The sequence below is a fragment of the Psittacula echo genome, assembly GCF_963264785.1.
Source record: "Psittacula echo genome assembly, chromosome: 3".
Classification (NCBI taxonomy): Eukaryota; Metazoa; Chordata; class Aves; order Psittaciformes; family Psittacidae; genus Psittacula; species Psittacula echo.
In genome coordinates, this window is record NC_137736.1 from 94,505,977 (window position 1) to 94,522,899 (window position 16,923).

Consider the following 16,923-nt stretch of genomic DNA (forward strand, 5'->3'; position numbering starts at 1 on the left):
TACTATAAAATAAAATGTTTTTAAATTTAAGAAATATCAGGTTTACATTTGTAATCAGGAGGTGGTTAGAATGTGTTTCCTGCTGGATAAGTTATACTCAAGGAAGCTAGGTACAGTCCTTCTCTGGAACACAAGAAATATGAAGCATACAATCTTTTTGTGAAACTTGTCTTTCTTATAACCAGACAGGGTATGAAGCTCTTGTAAACAATGTAAATGTCAGACTTCAATAACCTTCTCATCCTAAGGACATCCAATCTCAAATGGCTTTTCTCTTTTCTTTTTAGTAAAAAACTAGCCCACTTGGCTGTCTATGGCCTGGGGAGGAAAGAAGTAAAAAGCTTTTCATCTACCTCACAACCTGAGCTTTGTAGCAATCTGGTGGAAATATGTCTTTATTTTTACTTTTGTTCTTTTTTTTTTTTTTTTTTAGTATTATTCAATTAATATATAAATTGAAGAAGGGAGACATCTAACATTTTTCAGCTTAGTTTTCCTTCTAGGTGTGCTAGAAATATGTTCGTCTATTCATATTCCTTTTGGCTCCATAAAAGTTGCATTCCTGGTTGATTAGGGGTAACAAAGAAAACCAGGGCAACAACAAAAACACTACTGCCTTTTTACCTCATTACAGCTCCCAGTTTCTGCTTGAGACAGAACCCTGAACAGTCTTATGCTTCAGACAACAGCTTTTACCAGATTATAAAATCTTGAGGTGCCTGGTGCATGTTTATGGCATCTTCACTCCATCTAGTATCGGTAACATAAGTCAGCACAGGAGCTGAAGTGGACAGACTGACAGCCCTTGATTGATGATACATAGCTAAGTATCATCACACAGAAGCTGCTTAATGGAAGTTACTTTAATGAGTAATCTGAATATGCCTGATGCTGGTCGGCTGGTAGGCTACTTAAATGTGAGATACTGAATCTCCTGAATTAAACTGAGTTGGTGGCTGAGGTAGTATAAAGAAAAGCAGCTGCTATAACTTGAATTGCAACATCCGTTTTTATTTTTTGAGGATGTTCTGATAATATTTTTGCCCCTCCTTCCTGCATAACACAAATAAGTAGGTAGATAAAAAAGAAAGCGTAGATGAATGGAAGGGGCTGCTACAGGAGAAGAAAAGACTGTCTTTTCTTCTCTCCAGTTTTTCTCTTTCATCACAGTCTTGTCTTTAGAAATTCTATGTTCTTTATCATAATTCTCCCTGCAGTCCCCAAATAAAACAAAGCAAGACAAAGCAGAGCAATAATAATAGTTCCATCAGCAATTTAGCTTGTAAATAAGTTCCAATTAAAACTCTATTGCTCAAATTGGCAGCACATTTTGAGCTAATGAACCAACACAGAGCCCCACTGATTTGAGATAAGATAACATTCAGGCCCCAATTTTAAACAGGCAGCCTGTGGGTGAACTGTTAAAACCCTCTGAAGCTCCACTGACTTCACATAGGGTAAAGCTGGGAGTCTGATCTTGCACAGTGCTGTCACAGTACTGACAACCCCAACTGCAAAAGCCAAGCTCCAGATTCGTCCCACCAAACTTCAGAGATCTGAGGCATTAAATTTAGGAGTAAAGTGCCTTTAGGCTACAAGGACGCTTCAGAGAAGAACTGGGACCTGAGATGCCCAACGATTATGGGGAGAGACAATAGCATCACAGATCCTAAATCAAAACCATACATTTAAATGAAACAAATTCAGGCTTTGCTTTATAAACCTCTTGGAGAGCAGGGACACAACATTAATTTGATTTGTTGCTGTGATGCTTTTGACTGGAAAAAAACATTTTAACACGACTAATGTTATTTGTTACTACAAAAGCTTCTTCGCATATTATTTCTGTGAACATGAGTATAAACAGTTCAGTGATGCTGTTCAGTTCACCATAATAATTGTGTTTTTTTTAAATATAGAAAGTACCTTATCACACTGAAATCTAAGCATTGTTTATGCAAGCTCTTATGGTGATTTCTGACATCATTGTAAAAACGCACCCAGAAATAAAAATTTATTTTGAGCTAAATGGCCTGTATGTTCCATCCCAGTGCTTACAATATGAGAAAACTGTAAAGCACCCCTAACACCTTCTTTCCTCCTTTTGACATTACAAAAAGACCTGCTGTGGTGAGCAGATTTTCAGAAGAAAACACAGAATTTCTGACTACAAAGTATCTTTCTTGTTTAGCCTAGGCTCTGCTAACAGCAGTCAGTTTTGAGAGGGATTTTCTTTTGCTTGTTTGGAAATGTGATGGGTAAACAAAATGTAATTAATACACCTATAACAAAAAGATAGTGATCAAAGTAATGAGACCAGATAACCAGCTAGATAAAGTACATTTAAAAGTACACTTCAGTCATACAAAAAATAAAAAACAAAATATTTTTTTTTCAGAGTACATATGGATTTCCTCCCATATTGTTTTCTACATCTCATGTGAACTTAGGAATATATCATTTCTTTCACATGAATACATAACAGAGAAGGATAAAATCTCCTAAGGGTGAGGGATATATCCTGACCTGTAACATTATTTCCTTTGTTTCTTCACACTGCATAACTAACATTGAAAAAAGAAAAGTAAATTTTTAATGCAGAATATACACTGTTCATAATCTGCTTCATGCCTAAATTTTAAAGTAAAAAAAAAACAACCCACAAAAAAAAACAAAAAAACAAACTGTATTACTCTGTCAACAGAGTATTACACAATATACACAACTTTCTACACAATATAAATATAATCATTTGTTACAGTAGTGTGGTTCTTGGAGATAAACTGCCAGGAAAAACAGTGTTGCTGGATGAGGGCCAGCAGAGAGGACCAGCATCTCCAGATGGATAGGCCAGGCTTTCATCAGATTCCCAGATATCCTCCTGGGTGTCAGAGGGGATGCATAGGCTCCTTCAAAAGTCTTTCAGTCAAAACCTAATAAACACTTAGTGGCAAATTTATATGGCGCAGTTAGACAACCCAACAGAGTGCATTAGAGGTACGTAAGCATGTTAGCATCAGACTTCTACACCTAAACTCTGGTAAGGAACAGCTAAAAGCAATTAAACAAATTATTTATCCTGAAATCTGTGATATTCTTTTTTTTTTTTTTTCCATATAATTTCATTCTTCTGAAAACCAGACTCTTTCTGCATGTTATTGTTTGCAGTCCATATGTTCTTAGTGTTATGGAGTCCCACAAGGATCTGTCAGTCTTGGTGTCAGTCTTGGTGTGGACAGCTTTCTATAAGTTACAAAGGTCAGTGTGTTAGGTCAGATTCACATTGACACACAGACCATTTTACAGAAGTCTTGCTACTCTAAAAAGTCTTTAAGGAAACTTATATAATTATCCCTCACTTGAGTGCCTTTCTGTACTGCCAAGGAGTTGCAAAATGTATATGAAAATAAAATCCTTAACTGAAATACTTCATCAAATCTGTAGAAAGAGGAAATATAATGAAATCCAGTCTTAAAATTTTTAGAAATTTATGAGTGAGCAATTTTAGACCAGTTAAAAGAAACACTTTTCCCTGTACTGTTTGATATATGTGCATAAGAGATCGGTACAGTATTCAGTATTATAAATAGAAAAGGGTCGACACCAATCACTCTTTTTTTACTCTTGCATTTTTCTTTCATTTAGGTTACCTATAATAAATAATTAGAGATTGCTCTAAGGTGGCAATTCATCTCACAAACCTGGCATTTCAAAATTTTTGTGAGTTATGATGTCCATTGAACCCCTTGAATGAATTACTGCCTTAAAACTACCTTTCTGTTTGAATGAACAACTTTAGAAATACAGAAACCTTTACTTCCTGGCAACCTCCGGTAGCATTTGAAATTTCTTTGTCTCTGGGCACTTTAAACTTATATTTCATTAGTTGTTAAAACAGAGTAAGGTCTATGCTTTCTATTGATTGCCAAATAAATTGCTGTGGGACATTATTTCTCCCCTCTAGTACATTGCTTTTTCTTGTTTGCTTGTTTTCTACCTCTGCCTCTGGAATATGTACAAGAGGTTTGCATTGTTAGAGATGAATAATACTGTTGCTACATATGATTTTGCTTTTAGAATTTTTTTTAGCTGTTGCTTTTTCAATGTATCACAATTAGATTTTTAATACTACTTTTAGTTGTGCTATTAGCCAAGCTTCACTGAATATACTTTGCTTTGACAATAAAACTACAGGTAAAAAAACTTGAAAATATAATTGCTGTGTTAATATTCATAAATGGTAGATTGCTGTGTTACAGTTAGTAATAAAATCATGTTAAAGAGTTGTGAAAACATCCCAAAGTCTCATTGCATCCTGATCTTCATAACCTTTATTCCCAGATAAAGGTGGTTCATGATACTATATCAGTCATGCACACGGCAACTGAGGTGGTCTGCCAAGGGTGAAAAACAGTCTGGGCAGCAAAAACTGGAACTGCAGCAGTTTTTATCTGTTCTTCAGATCAATTTCATTAACTATTTCAGAGATCAATCTTCTTTACCTACTGCATTTCTAATTAGATTCATGCCAGATGGAAATTAATTAGCACATGTGACCCAGACAAAGCAATGAGATTAAGCCACAGCTACTTTAATATTAAGCAACTTAAAAAGTAGGCCATACACATTATTGCAGCTTTCTTCTTAGAGTTAGGTATACCAACAGGTAGAAATCTGGTACAAAGAAACAGTGGCTATATTTTTGTAAAACTCAGGGGATTGTTCACAAAGACAGGAACATATTTGATGAATTCAGCTTTCATTTTTCTAAATAATTACCTGTGACTAGATCTAATTTTGAAATATATAAACAACTTATACTGTTATAAAAAATTAATGTGCAGGTTTTAGTATGAGAGTAATCTTAAATCATTCAATTCAGTTACATCCATGACACTGTAGTATATATTCTACACTCGATGAATACAGCTTTCATGGCTATGATGATAGAAGAAGGAAGAAAAATTTAATTTACTGAGATAAGTGTTTACTCTTGCACAGGAGCATTATTGCAAAATTTTAATTTCTAATAAGTATTTTTATAAACATGTAAATGCTTATAAGCATAAAAGAGTCTTTATATAATACTCCTAAATAATTCTGAATTCTAGTACAAACAAACCTCTGTGGATTCCTGCAAATATCATAAGTTTGAATATTTCTTAATATACATGGTTCTGGATAAACATGAATATATACATATCTATGTCTATATTGGGTCTGGTTGAGATGGAGTTAATTTTCTTCATAGCAGCTCATATGATGAAGTGCTTTAGATGTGTGACCAAAACAATGCTAATAAAACACTTAGGTGTTAACTGCCTACTGGGCTTAACCCACAACTATATATTAGCCCAGAATTCATATGATTAACACCACTTAGTTATTTTTGGTAAGGATTTTTTTTTAAATATTTGTCACATCTGATCATTAAACATTATCAAATCATGTCTTAAAAATTTCCTTTTCACTATTACTTGCAAAAGTCTGTATGACTTTTGTAGAGGAAGAGCAAATGATTTACTGTTCTTGAACACTAAAAGTATCTTGCAATAATTTAATGATCTTTCACAGACTTCCTAGAGCCCTGTGGGTTCCAAGAACTCTACTACTTGTACCATTATAGCCATCCATAGAAAATACCAACTCTACAGCAACTCCAGTACTTTTACAACAGCGAAAATGTAGTAGCTAGTATAGATTTCCTTTTAAGAAATATTTTTCTGAATAAATAATTTCTACTTATTTCTCAGTTGTCATTATCAACTTCTCAGTCTTTACATGCAGCTATGTGGTTAACATGAAAACTTTAGTCCAAAGAAATGTAAGGCAGACAAAATTTCTTATTTATGTAAAAGCAAAACACACAAAAAAAATCAACAAAAAATACTGACAGTAATTATCAAAATCTTTGTTTTGAGGGTCTAAAGATCCCCTGAAGGTTGTTTAGAACCCTTAACCCCATTCTTATAAGGACTGAATAACTTATGGGGGTTTACATATTTTATGTACCTGAGAGGATTTGGCTTACAGTTTCTTCCTGAAATTTTCAGTGTTCATAATGTGCTTTATTAGTGCACTAGCAACCCTTAGGTACCCATTCTTAAAGTCTGCTGCCATAACACTTCGCATGAAAGTATCGCTGATCAAAAAAACTTCCGGTGAGAAATTCCTAAAGTTTTTTTCTGACTGATTACAGCATAAATATTCCATTCTGCATTCATAGGACTGTTTGTTTGGTTTTCTTTTTTTTATCACACAGGTGATCTTTCATATCAGAAGACTGCTTCAAGTGTGTGATGGTAGTGGGAGATTTGACTATTACTTATAGACAGATGAGTTTGTGAAGTCTGAGAAAACTGGATGGTAGCCTGCCTGCTGAGTGCAAACACAGAGAACTTCACAAAATGCTCAGAAAAGCAGCTGGCTGATATGGTCTATGATCCATATAATTAACAATATAGGCGAATGTAGAAAAAATATTCTAGAAGCTAAATTCAGGCTGCAGTCTAGGAGACCAGCATCCTGGAGGTTCACCACAGGGCACTGTGAAATAATTCTATCCCAATAGTGAAGCCCAGGAGGCAACCAGGAATCAAATGTCTGAATGCATGGATGAGATCATGCTGGAAAAATAAGACATTTAGGGTGTTAGGAAGGGGATCAAAAGAACCTGCACAGGAAGAACAAATAGTCCCTTAATCAAAATGGAACAGGTCTCTTAGGACTTAAAATTAAAAGGTAATAGAAGAGTATTTAAAAGAAAAACCATGCAGAAAACTGGGTATTGGGTGATTCCCACACCTGATACTTTCTTTAGAGGAAGTAAGTCAGAAGTGCCAAATAAATTTTAAGGAAATGTTAGATCAAGTAAATAAGTTCAATGTTAATGTGTCACCAGGACTGCTTAACATTCACCACAGAGTTTTGAAGGAACCAAAGGTGAAGTTGTAGAGGTCAAAATGTGTAACTTGTCATCACAAACTGCAGGTATGCCAGAGGACTGGCAGGTCACCAATGTACCATGACACTTACAGGTATGGGATGGGCTCTGAGGGGAATCCTAAGAAAAGCAGAAAAGTGAGCCTGGCTTCTTTCCCAGGGATCCATCTGGCAGAATCAGTAATAAAAGATAAAATTCACTGAATTCATGAAAACATGGATCAGCATACTCTATCAGAAAAGAATCAGAAGGGCTTCTGTAAAAGGAAATCACCTCCAAACACCTGCGGGTATTTGAGGAAGTTTTGAAGAACAAATGGATAAGAGAATAGGATGAAAATAACGCATTTAGAGTTTGAAAAAGTCTTTAGCAGTTCTCTGTATCAAATTCAGTAAAGAAAGTAAGTTGTAACAGTAAAGGTTCTTTTTCTGGTTGGAAATGAGGTTAAAGGAGGGAAAGCGAGTTCACTTTCTCAGCAGAAAAGAATCACCGGTAGTTTCCCCTTAACTTGGTGTAAGGCTTTCAGACAGTATGACTTCACTTTAAAATGTCACTTTGTTACTCTTGAAAAATAAAACAACTTAATGTGTTTTAAAACTGAATTCAAGTTATTATAGCAATAAAAATAAGAGGTAGGTAAACAAGAAACCTCTCTGGATTACCAAACAGATGAGCCCTCATTGGGGTTCACTGTTACAGAATGTCCTTCCACAAAGTTTTCTTAAATATTAGCAGAACACATATATATAATTTGGATTGAGATTAGACCTCATCTCCTTTCTAGGAAATTGAGGGGGAATTAAAAAGGCAGGGGCCAGGAGGGAAAGAGGCAGATGAAAAAAGGATGCAAGACTCTAGAAAGTATAACAAATAGAAATAATCAGCAAGCCTCAATGGTCTCAGGCTTTGGAACAGAAAAGATTTCAAAAATGCAATTGATTGTATTTACTGTGTTTTTCCTTCCAGAAAAAGCACACAAGGCTAGGAAAGTGGAAGCCTTCATCATAGACTGAATGTGATGGTGTTTTATGTACCTTGAGCTGATTGGTTTGATTTATGTATTTAGAATACTTTTCAGCTAAACTATTCTTTGTTAAAGTACAACAAAAAATAGTCAACACAGAAAAAAATAATATGTACTTTAGTTAATGTAAAATGTTTTTACTATTATTTTGATCTTTTATTTCATGGAATGTTCAAGTTTATTTCAAATTCAGAATGAAACTAAACATTGATCTTCTTCACTAACAGAATCCATATCCCATCCCTTCCCAGTTCGAATGGTATAGCTAAGTAGATATAAATTAAGATGTGAAGAAAGGTAAATTTATTAAAATGGACAAGGAAAAATCTCAAAAATATCTATGAGTAGAAGATTCTTAGCACTTCTCACGCATTTTATAGGCTCTATTTAGTGGTTTGGTGATAAAAAGTCACATGACTTTACATGCTTTTTGATACTGCTTGGATAGCTGTATTCTATGTTTATTTTAGGCTTCACTTCACTGAGCTGTAACCGACTTCATTTGGGTTCATTCATTCATAAAAGATTTGGTGAAAAATTTAGATAACAAGCAGGATTCATCCATCAATTCAGGATGCTTGTTGCATGAAAACAAGAAAATTCATGTTTATATGAAGATTCAGTAGTCTTTAGTCAATTTTCAGAATGAGAAAGGTTAGTATTGTGTAATAACAATGAAATATTCCATTAAATGAAACTACAAGGCATTTAATAACTACAACCAAACAGTTTGTTTGCTCGTTTCCCTATTAAATTATTCAATTTACTGTCACGAGATACTGTTAAGGAAGGACACTTGGCATTTTCTTTTTTTTAATTGATAAATCTCTACATATTCAGCCAGAGAAAGAGATGAATAATAATGCATGGGTGTATTTCATTATCACCCACAGTTTGTGTGTAGTAAATTTGAAACTTTTTATTTGTTTAGAAGTTTATAAGTTCACAAACTAAGAGGTAACCTTTGAATGAACACAGAGGATGACCCTGAGCAGAGTACTTTGTAATTTGTGGACTGTAGTGATAGGACAAGCAGTAATGGGCTCAAAATTAAACAGGGGAAATTCAGGTTAGGTATAAAGAAGTTCTTCACTGTGAGGGTGGTGAGGCACTGCAACAGGTTGCCCAAAGCAGTGATAAGTGCTCCATCCCTGGCAGTGTTAAAGGTCAGGTTGGACGAAGTCTTGGGCAACATGGTCTGATGTGAGGCATCCCTGCCTATGGCAGGGGGGCTGGAACTAGATGATCTTAAAATCCTATCCAACCATAACTATCTGTCGTGGTTTAAGCCCCGGTTGTAAATTAGAACCACGCAGTCTACTTCACTCCCCTCCACTCCCCAGAGGGATGGGGAGGAGAATCGAAAGAATGTAACTCCCACGGGTTGAGATAAAAACAGTCCAGTAACTCAGGTATAACACAAATCACTACTGCTGCCACCAATAATAATAATGATAAGAGAAATAACAAGGGAAGAGAATATGATACCGCTCGCCGGAAAAGAGAGCCCGACCGAAAAGAGGACGTGCCCTTCCGGGAACTCTCCGTTCTACATCCTGGGCATGACGTGCTGTGGTATGGAATACCTCTTTGGTTAGTTTGGGTCAGGTGTCCTGTCCCTGCTTCCTCCCACCTTCTCCTCCTTCCTGGCAGAGCATGAGACTCACAAAGTCCTTGGTCAGTCTAAACATCGGTGTTATCAGCCCTGTTCCCAGGCTGAAAGTCAAAAACACAGTGCTGCAACAGCTACTAAGAAGGAGAAAAACTGACTGCCACTGCTGAACCCAGGACACTATCCTATAATTCTATGATTCTCTTTGCTATCCACTAAAAGCTTTGATACCAGCTGTGGTGGAAAGGTAAAACATCTACAGTCGTTCCCATGTTACTGCAACCTGTGGCACTAAATTTGAGTGCTATAGCTCTTGGAGAAAGGATAAAAGAAGTTCTTAGACAAGTACAGCTGAAGTTTGATCTCAAATGTGAAAAAGCTACCCACAAGATTATGCACAAAATTTAATGTGTTCCAGTTATTTTTATCACTACATATTTCATCTTTCACTCATAATTCTCCGTGTTTTCAGCTGTATTTAATTCTGAAACCCATTGTGGTCAGTTTGACAACTATACTTCAAGGTGCAAAGCCAACATTTCTATGTTTCTGAGTATTGTATAAAAAAAACAAGTAGCCTTTTTATGATCTGTTCGAACTACATATGTGTTGAAGTAGAAAACAAGGGATTATGAATGTTTTACCATTCTAAGAGCATGTGTTAAGATAGAGAATGTTGAGTAATTTTATTTCCCTCTTCTCTTCTTTTTGTTATCTTATTTTCCACAACTTTAACCACTTGTTCTGCTGTGCACAACCCCAATTTTGTCTCCCTTTTCTAAAATAAAAAGACAATATCTTCTGTTACCATGTTGTCCAAGCTTTCTTGAGCTTCTTTTTTTTTTTTTTTTTTTTTAAGATAAGTTTAGAGAAATGTCCATGCTCCAGCTGGATCTGAATTTCATATGCACTACAAAACACTTTTTAGGGGAGGAAGAGTGGTTTTTTTGGTTTTGCTCTTTCTTAGACTTTTGGAACTTGTGATTCTTCATGATTATCACGTTTCACTTTGTTTGTTTATCTTTTGTGTTGACAATAGACATATCATAGTTTCTGCCCAGGATTTGACACAAAAATAATTGGTTTTACACATATAGTGTTACTCTTTGTTTTGATAAGCCTTTGAAATTGAACTCAGTATTAGTAAGATTAATTTTGCCCTCTACAAAATTTTTTATAATGTAAACTTTTATATTACCAAGCCAGGCTGGATGGGGCTTTGAGCAACCTGGTCTAGCGGAAAGTGTCCTTGCTTGTGGCAGAGTGGTTAGAACTAGATGAACTTTAAGGTCCCTTCCAACCCAAAACAGTCTATGATTCTGTGACTTTTCTTAGGACTATACTTCATTTAATATAAAATTAAATATTATTGTCACTAATTAGTAAAAATGTTCTATCTATAAGTTGCTATTTCTCACTTAAAAATATTGTAGGTGTAAAAGGGTGAATAAGGTGTAAGTATAAGTGAGATGTAAAGAAATAAATGAACAAGTGTAAGGAAAAAAGTGTCCATATTCTGTGGAATTACTCAGACATAGGTGAAAGATGATGATGAAACTAGTTCTATTTAATAGTTGTCAAAAAACTCATTATGTCTTCCCCATTATTTGATAAGTACTGTTGAAGATGAAAGCTTAACTAAACACTCCTGTCTGAAACAAAAAGGTAAGATGGTTGGGGAAACTAATCTTCTGAAACTGAAAAGAAAAGAGGGAATTGATTTGGAGTTGTCTAGGGAACTCTTTTGTCCAATTGTTTTGCTTCTTCCTCAAATGAAAGTTGCGCATTGGGACTATATTCCTTATAATTGCTAGATTGTATTAAGTTTTCTGCAAATATTGCTCTACAGAATAGTAACAGGTAACAATAGAGTACGGAGTGTCTTAAGAGGCATTTATTTCATCCTGTTCTACTACTAGCTCTCCAGTTTCTTGTTCCCATTTAACTTTCAGTTCTTTTCTTTCACAGGACCTCCTGTGTGATGTATATGTATGATGCGATAAATTAAAATTGTCTGTATCACATCTCACTTCTCACTAGCATGTACAGGATCAAAATCCTGTCAAATTAGTGTTTTTTTTCTCAGTGTTTTGTGTGACCTTGATGCGTGACTAGCTCCTTTTCTTGAAAATCATCACATAGAATTGCATCTGTCTCTTACTGAGTATTCAAGGACTGAAATACGTTTGGGGTAGATGGGAAAAGATTATCTCAAATTCTTCTTTGCTGTCTACACATGCTAGGTTATTTGCTCACTAAGGCAAAATATTCATCACTGCAAAAGGCAAAGGCCACATCTAAATGGCTAAAGGTAATCTAACCTAACCTAATAGTAATATCCAAGGCCATTTAGAGTGATTGCATAGACCTGGTTCATTTTACCATTGAATAATGTATTGGAACAGCTTTGCAATATTTTAATTATTTGATGAGTATGTTGTTTCCTTATCCATATTTTAGAGTTAGATGAGTAATCATTGTTTTCCAGTTAATTAGTTGATGTATTTTTTCCATAATTCTTGTTATTTGACGCTAGTGATTTCCTGCTGTGATGTGACTAATTAAAGAATTTCATAATATTTGCCTTCAACCAACACCTTCAACCAATAACCTGATGAAAATATTTAGTAAATTATTCACTAGTTTATGCAAAAGTCAAGTGATATGCCAAATAGAAGAAAAAAAGATACAAGTATAATTTTTCATTAACTTTTAATATTTATTTTGAGGCTTTTTGTCTTATAACTGGAATTAGCCAAATATCATGAAACAGAGATTATTTTAAAAAGCCATACCTGTGTAATAGGGTGAACCTTAGATATCTTTCATTTTTCTTAATAGATTCTGGATTTCTTAATAATTTTTAGACTCTAAGTCTTTATTCTGTGCTAGCCACAAAAATATTGGTGAATAAGATTTGAGAAACAGTTTATTGCTTTTTTTTCAACAGGATCCAGTGGCCTTGGGTGAGAAAGCCATACAGTTATATAAGTCTAAAAAAGCTGAAAAGGCACTTGCATTTACAATGTGCAAACACATACTTAACTTGACCCAGTGGTCCGACATCATATATGCAGGCATTTAAAACCTGGATAGTCTGTGAGAATTGCTTTTTTTCTGTACTGAAAATATAACACTAAATACTACAGTGTTTTTCTTTTTGCAAAAGACAAAGAAGTGATTATGATGTGCTATAACCATTGTCTGCAAAGAAAGAAATAGCTATCACACCCTTAAAAGAAGAAAAAAAATCTGGTTTGTTTAGGAATCAACTCTCTTCTCTCATCTAGGAAGGCTACTCAACAATAAGTTCAATTCTGTCTCTTTTCCTCATTATCTCACCTTTCTGGAAGATAGATACCAGACATTCCCCTTTCAGCTAGGTCAGATAATTGTTAGTCTTTCAGACAGTGGAACTGCTATGGAGGAGAGGTTACCACCCTTCTGTATCAGACACTAGAAAATTCAATAATTTTTCCTTAGTTTCCTTAAATGCTTTGTCCTAACTCCATTCAGAATGTCAGCATTTTGGGGTCTTTCCATCTTTTTTGATACCAGATTCTCTAAAGAACAACTACCAGAAGAAGCTGGCAGCAACTAATTTATTTAATTCTTCCCCATTACTATCTCGGTTCTTTATTAATAACCAATTTTTTTTTCCTGACAAAAAAATTGTGCACACTACTGCCTATAAGTAACGCTGCTATTTCTCCCAACTGATGTTTTACGGTTGTACTCAAAAACAGTTTATTAGCCAAGAAGAAAGTAGAAGTGGCCCTGCAATAATTGTCATAGCAAATCTACTACCATAGCAAATCTACTACAATAGCAAATATACTATCAAATCTACACCATCTGTCTTTATTACATTAACACATAGACCTAGCTGGTGATAAGCCAGTTTCTTTCTGTGGTTCTTCCAACACTTGTTAGTTTTTTCTTTGTTGAAATAATTCACAAAATTTGTTTTGAATTTAAGTGTAAGTGCTTAAGATTTACTTGCATATGCTTGATGTTGCAGGACACACATGCGGTGTTACTGATAATTGAAATGTTTTGCTACATTACTTTGGCTCAGAAGGAGAGAGCATTTTCCATACCTTGGCAGGTAGAGCTGATACATATGCCTCAGTTGTTACTGCCTTGATGATTCACTTCATTGCAAAGGTTAATACAGTTTCTGAATGTCATTGACTCTATAGCATGCACGAATTTATGCTGAAATTGCAGGCCAATATATTAGGGTTTTCCATTTTTCACGTAGTGCAGAATTTAGTGATAACACAGATTAACTACTTGGGATGCTAATTAGTAGAAGATATTATATTATCCAAATTCATAAAAGATTGTTACTCGAATTTCATTTTCAAGAAGATATTACTCAAATATGCAACAGTATGTCAGCTATTAACACAGTCCTGCTCTGTGAGGACACTGTGTCTTGAGGTGACACTTGTAAAATTCCAAAATCAGAAACCAAACTGTAAGTTCTTTGTTGTTATTTAGATTATTTGCCCATATGCAACACACAAGCTCATGTACATGTCTTACCTGAGAGGTCAACTGTCTTCTTACGATCACTGTTTCATCAGGTTAAGCCAAAGGAAATCCAAAAATCTCTGGGCATCTGCTGGATTGCATTAGCATGGAAAGTAATCCCCAGATCTTCAATGCAAAAATTCTTAATATTCAGTTATGTTTACTTGATGCCAAAAGTACAAAATAACTTTTTTGTATTAATGTCTAATTAATAATTGTCCAATTAATATTAGACTTGTTATAAAAAAACAAATAAGGTTGAAACAGTGAAGTTCTTGTATGGCAAGCAGTAACTTAAAGAGATATTATATTACATTATAGTATATTATATTATAGTATAGTATATTACATTGTAGTATAATATATTACATTATACTATAGTATATTATATTACAAATAGTTGCAACGAGTTAGAATTTTTTCTACATGTCTATTTGTCTTTTCAAAAAAATTAAAGAATATCAGAAGAATATTGTTCTCAAAATGAGACAGAAATCTCTTTTTGTTAGTAATGCAATTGAATTATAAGGTAAAACCCAGCCAACCAACCAATCAATCATCCAACCAAATTCCAAGCATCCAGGTGATTAAGTGTACAGTGCAGTGTGGATATATGATTTCCTCAATGTGGCTTGGTTTGTTGAGTTTTATTAAGTTGAAAATGGATTGCAGGTCTAAAACTGTTTTGCAGGAAAAGGAAGGGTGAGGTGTACCAACACTTCATATTGTGTTGCCTCTGAATTTCTCAGAAAGTTTGTCCAGTAAACATCTTTCCTTTCTTTTCTCTTCTGCTCCATTCCTGGTGTACAAAAGCTGAGGCCTGCTGGCAAAAAAAATGTAATTTTAATATTGTCACTAATATTAAATATATAATGCAGATTAATGAAAATGTTTGCTCTGTTAAGAAGGTGCTCAACATTTTTCATGTGTGTTTCTATAGAAAAGAAAGTTAAAGGCAATCTTGTGAGTATCATAAGTCCAGTGTCATGGAGTTGCATGTTTATCTGCACTTCAGGTACGTGACTTGTTACTTTTACATGGCAATCCCATATACAAGTATGTACAAAAGAAATTTTAGACTGCACTGTTGTATGTCACCCTGTAAGGCTGCAAGTTATGCTTTTGTCTCTGTTGTGAGCATAGGCTCCTCAAAGCTTCTGTTACCAAAGGTTCTTAAAGTTATTTCCATTTGACATTACCCGAGGTACAACATAACCTTTTCCAAAGAGGATTTGCTTGTGTTAGGCTGAATTGAGGTCTGTACTGTACATGATAGCACAGTTCTTTAGTTCATTTCTTTATTGTTAAAGTCAACAGCTCTTTACTGAGTGTGAGTCTGATGCTTGCCCTTCTGTTGCATATTTCAGATTCTCTGGAATGTGGAAATAATAATAAAACCTGTTTGTGATTCTTTTAAAAACATGGAAAAACACTTTGCTTATACAGAGACAAGAGAAATCTTTCAAAAAATATTGGCATTCAAAGTAGAACTTGCAAATTTTCATTTTTTTTGCCAGTTGTGCTTTCCCTGATTCTTCATTTATAATTCTGAAGGCAGAATAAGCAGCTTCCGAAACTGCAAAATGGAAAAAACACTCTTCTCTGGTATGATCTTTCCACGCAGTTTCTGTCAGGAAAAATCTTCTGTGGAATGGTCTTCTTTATGGGCTGTAAAGGAATCTCTGCTCCATTGCTTGGAGCACCTCCTCCCCCTCCTTCTTCTTTCAGCTTGGTGTTCCCTCTTCTGTTTCTCACTCTCTATTCCACCCTCTTCTCTCCACTCAGCACTTTCTGCCATACCTTAATTATACTTTCCCCAAGGTGTTTCCCCCTTGTCTGTGGGGCTCAGCCGTGCCCTGTGGTGGGTCGGTTGGAGCCGTTCAGAGCCGGCTGTATGTGGCATGGATCAACCCTGGCCTCTCCTTTCAAAGGTTACTCCTCCAGCATCCCTATCTCATCACCAAAACCATGCTGCGGATCTCCAGTACAGGGGTCCTATGATGTCTTTCTCCTGGTAGGCCTGTTGCCCAACACATTTTATTTCCCAGTGTTTAACTGTTATAACCCCATCTGTCATAACTTTTTTCATTTGGTAGCCTGTCTGTCACAGAGTTTGTATTCCATGTGGCAACTTCTAACCAACACTTTCAACCAACCTTCATAAAGGAACTGGGAGAATTGAAGTTAACTGAGACAGATGCTCACCTGTTTACCCACTTCACTGACATAGTTTTCAGCTCTACCTTTCTGTAAGTAAAAGAAACATTACTGTGAATCAAACCTACACAGCTCCTGCCTTCCTTTCCTCAGATCTTAACTCACTTGTACTATTCTCAGTATTGTGCTGGTCAAGCAATACTAAATAAATAGCAGAACTAGGATTATTCAGTATCAGTCCTAGTGTTCTGATTTAAAATGGTTCTACTAGTGGACGGCAGGATGACCATGAGCCAACACTGTGCCCTTGTGGCCAAGAAGGCCAATGGCATCCTGGGGTGTATTAGAAGGGGGGTGGTCAGTAGGTTGAGAGAGGTCCTCCTCCCCCTCTACTCTGCCCTGGTGAGACCGCATCTGGAATATTGTGTCCAGTTCTGGGCCCCTCAGTTCAAGAAGGACAGGGACCTGCTGGAGAGAGTCCAGCGCAGGGCAACTAAGATGGTTAAGGGAGTGAAGCATCTCCCTTATGAGGAAAGGCTGAGGGAGCTGGGTCTCTATAGTTTGGAGGAGACTGAGGGGTGACCTTATTAGTGTATATAAATATATAAAGGGTGAGTGTCACGAGGATGGAGCCAGGCTCTTCTCAGT